Consider the following 4,800-nt stretch of genomic DNA (forward strand, 5'->3'; position numbering starts at 1 on the left):
TTTTAATATCTCATCAAAATCTAAATATCATTCTTGAAAGAATGTCAAAGTTTAGAGTCTCCTGAGTTGATCATGATCACACCTCTTGTTTGTCCCTCATGTTTCATATCTGATTTCTATCAGTGGTTAAAAGATTGGCTACTAACCAAAAGGGCAGCAGTTTAAATCCACAGCTGCTCCTTGGAAACCCTACGGGGCAGTTCTACTCTGTCCTGTATGGTCACTATGAATCAGAATCAATGCTAAGGCAATGATTTTTTTTTTTTTTTTTTACACCTAAATAGGCGTATTCCTATGAGAGAAAGGTACCTCCTTGTCAACATTCACCATGGAAATAAAAATTTTTTCTCCAGGTTTAGCTTTTAAAATTATTTTTCCTTTCATTTATAGTATTTCCGATTGTCTTCTTCTATCCCTAGCAGAGTACATTGCCTGCCCTAAATGTATCTTCAACCTTCTAGAAAAAGATGTTTCAACAGAAAACAAACATATTTTTAAATGTTACTTCACGTTTAAAAGAAAGGAAGAAAAAGGTACTTTGCATTCACTTATCGTCCAATATTTCCAACACTGTGTTTAGATCTACCCATTAGATCTACCAGTTCTGACAAATTTTCACTGTGGTCTGAGAACAGATGGTCCTATAGGGAGTCTTCTCTCCTTGGACATTGACAACAAATATGAGCATTTTAGTGAAGCTTAAGAAAGCTGTTGGATCAGGAAAAGACTTTTTTTTCTCAGCACATCTTGAAAAACTTTGGAGAAGTTTTTTTTTTTTTTTTCTAACACCATTTTATGTATCTTTCAACGATTGCAAATCATAATCAGGAGTGCTCTGAAAATTTGCTTTTGGGTTTTTGTTTTGACTTTGAATTTCTGCTACGTCAAATGAATTGCTATCTATTTTTAAATTTCATTAGTATCTCTTAGTGAATTTCCTTTTACCACCTAAAATATCCAAAATCAATAAAATTATATTCGATTTTTAAATTATTAAGACCTACACTTACGACCAGCACATAAGGTTTCTATCTGTTGAAAGGTGTTGCAAATTCTTTGCAGAATGAAATTAATGCTTGTGAACAGTCTTTGATAGTATTTTATTTAACAGCTTTAAGAAATTGAACCTTAATAGAGGAATGTTGGCAGTATTTTTAAATAAACTTGTTAGAAATTACCTGAAAAGCATTTTAGTTAAAGCTAAGAGAAATGTACTATTAGTGTGGATTGTGCAGGACCCCACGTTCACCTAATCAGCATTTCGCACGCAGTTCTTTTTTGCTTTGTTTTATTTTGCAAATCAGTTGTTTTTACACAAATTCAACAGAATTCCTTTAAAAAATTCCCGTCTATAAAATCACTTTATGCTTCTCTAATTATAGTTCAATTTTTAATTCCTTTAGAGTTTCTGGGCCCTTTGTAATTTTAAAATGTCCATTAAATGAGCAGATCTTGCAAGTGTTAATTTCATCTCACCCATTCTTACTTCACTGATATTTTCACTCATTTCTGGCAAAACAAATGCTTAACGTTATTCATGCATCATCACTTTAAACTATTTTAAATGATATGCCAAATGATTCTCATAGGGGTCACCGTCCCAAGGTCCAAAGCCAGATTTTTCTTTATCATTTGCTAGGATAGTAATTCTTACAGCTGTGATGATTTTGCAGGTTAGTATGTAACTCTTGCTTTGGTAAATGGACATGCACAAGGGAGACTGGCTCCTGTGGGATCTCTTTCTCTCTCTCCCTCCCTCAGTCTCTCTCTCTCTCCCTCCCTCAGTCTCTCTTTCTCTCTCCCTCCCTCCCTCAGTCTCTCTCTCTCCCTCCCTCAGTCTCTCTTTCTCTCTCCCTCCCTCCCTCAGTCTCTCTCTCTCCCTCCCTCAGTCTCTCTTTCTCTCTCCTTCCCTCCCTCAGTCTCTCTTTCTCTCTCCCTCCCTCCCTCAGTCTCTCTCTCTCTCCCTCCCTCAGCCTCTCTCACTCTCTCTGTTAATCTAAAACCCAGTGCAGCTGAGTAACTAAAAAAAAAAAAAAACAAGTGTTGGTGTGGTAATATGCTAATCTTACCTATAAGCTGGTCTTCATTACAGACCAAGCAGTAATTTATAGGGTTGGCTTTTTAAACTATTTGATCATGACTGTGTTTCAATTGAAAAAAAAATTTTTTTGTTTCTTCACTTTGCCTCGGAAAAGGTCTATATAAAAGAAATGCTCAAATTTTTATTTTCTTCCCGAGTAAGTGGCAATGTAAGGCTTGATTCTCTCTCCCCGCACCCCCCCCCCCGCCACCTTTTTTGGCTTGTATTTTAACAATAAGAGAAACTGGGAAAAGAATCTCTGAGAGGAATTTGGCTGTGTTTCTAAAGGTAATGAAATTTAGTCACTTGTCTTAAGGAAAATGCTTTTAGTATGTACTTCAACTTGGTGGTAGAATTTATTTAGAGTTCTCTGTGATCTACGCAGCAAAAAATAGAGTGAATTTCTTTATGATCTTGTACTGAGTATAAAATTTCACAAAACACTTTGGGTATAAGATATTTTTTAAAGGAATTGTGGAGTAAGATACTCAAGTATGTCTTTAAAATTTAGTCAGAATGTCAATGCCTGACCTTTTTTCCTCCATGTGCAATCCAACAGAGTATACTTTATTCTAACAGCCGTTACTGCTTCGTCTGTGATGAAAGCTTTATTGCTTCTCTTCTGTGCTCAAGAGAAACCAGGCAAGAGAAGCAAAGGCGCATTGCCTTCACAGGGCTGCAGAAAGCTCTGTGCTGAGCAACGGTGATATGAATGTGGAGTATTGACTTGTTGAAGATAATCATGAGAACATTTTAACGTTATTTGCCTCATAGGTTAGAAAAAGTGTGGATATCCCTTTTTGTAAATAATGATTTTTATAATTTTTTTCCTTCTTAATTTTCCCAATCGCCCATTTCACAAAATCCTGAATATGCCAATTATCTATTATGAAATGTTACTGCTATGAGGGTTCCCATTTCAAAACAAAGTTTAATTCTATACATGAGAACAAGATGACATATCTAAGTAAGTTGTTATTTAATTTTTTTTTCTGGAAAATAAATGAAAACTATAAAAAGAAATTGAGTTGTGAACCTTTTTTATTGCTAGCCTCTTAAAATTTACCTGATCCTCTGCAAAACTTAACTGCATGTCTAGGGTGGGTAAATGGACAAAGGGTTGGCACAGTCCAAGGGTTTTATATCAAAACAAATCCAGCTCCACAATTTAACTATAGAACTGAGCGAGCCAATGATTCTCCATTTTCTTATCTGACAAAAAAAAAAAAAAAACTGTTAATGTCCCCTATATCATAAGGGGAAAGGAGCCCTGGTGATGCAGTGGTGAAAGCACTTGGCTGCTAACCAAAAGGTCAGCAGTTGTAAACTACCGGCCACTCCACAGGAGAAAGATGTGGCAGTCTGCTTCCCTAAGCTTTAACAGCCTTGGAAACCCTGTGGGGCAGTTCTACTTCGTCCTGTAGGGTAGCTATGATTGACATCAACTGGTGGTTTGGTCTTTTTTTTTAATCATAAGGGTGACCCAAACAATTTACTAATCCACCCAGTGGTACAGCAAAAGAAAGGCCTGACAATCTGCTTCCATAAAGCTTACAGCCAAGAAAACCCTATGGAGCAGTTATATTCTGTAACACATGGGGTTGCCACGAGTCAGAAATCAGCTGCAATGGGTTTGGTTTTGGTTTTTATACCATAGCGTCAATGAGCAGATTAAATGAGAATATCAGTTCCTAACAATTCCTACCTCGTAAGTACATAGGAAAAAAAAAAAATTCAAAAATCCTGTTCTTATCACACTGTGAATTGGGATTAGGATAGACCAGAAAACTTTAATGTTCTTCCTCCGTGTTGACAAGGGATTATCCTAACACTTGGCTTGCTATACTGTAACGCTAATGTATGACTATTGTTAGCTGTGGCTATCGTCACCAAGCGCTCATCATGGGCTATGCACTAGGCTAGGAGCTTAGTGGCATTATCCTATTTCTACCCCCAAAGACTGCCCCCTCAGGAGGGTCCCTACAGGGTTTGATTTTGTTTTTGGTTTGCAGAGGAGCTACGGACCTGGGAGGGGGTAGTATGGAGAAGGAAAACCAAAAAAAACCAAACCCGTAGCGGTCGAGTCGATCCCGATTCATAGACTATAAATTGAGAGGTAGGTGCTCAACCTCAAACAGCTTCTGCTCCAAAGCTTCTTTAATGAGTTGCCCAGTCTTATTAAGGAAAGTGTTATGGAGGGAGGGAACCCTGATAGTAATGCACAGGAGTGGAAACTCTGAGTTCCAGGGGGGCCCAGCATATTATTTAACTTCTTAGAATCTCAATTTTCTAAATCTGTAAAGGGAGAATAATCCTTTTTAGATAGAGTTGTTGGGATGACTAAATAAAACTAAAACTGCTTGCCAGTATCTGGTACATGTAAAAAAAACATGTAAGCTCTCAATAAATGATCCTTCTACCAACCTTCTGTGCTTTGGAGAGGAGTGGCGGAAAGCAGCGTTAGGCGGCCAGGGAAGGGAAGGAGTCGCTTTCCTTTCTTTCTGTGCCTCGAGTTTCCTGTCCCAAGAAACAGCAGCATTTCCCACTCCTATCTCAGACATCTTTCAGAAAGTGGACCGGGTGAGGGGTCCTAGGGGCCCACGTCTTGAGTCTCAAGATGACCTCCTCGCTATAAGATAAATGACGCCTCTTCAGCTCACGGCCACACGAGGGCGCAGCGGGGCTCAGGGTGACACCTCCGGCCAGTGGTGATGAGATCC

The sequence above is a fragment of the Elephas maximus genome, chromosome 3 (genome assembly GCF_024166365.1).
Source record: "Elephas maximus indicus isolate mEleMax1 chromosome 3, mEleMax1 primary haplotype, whole genome shotgun sequence".
NCBI classification, from domain to species: Eukaryota; Metazoa; Chordata; class Mammalia; order Proboscidea; family Elephantidae; genus Elephas; species Elephas maximus.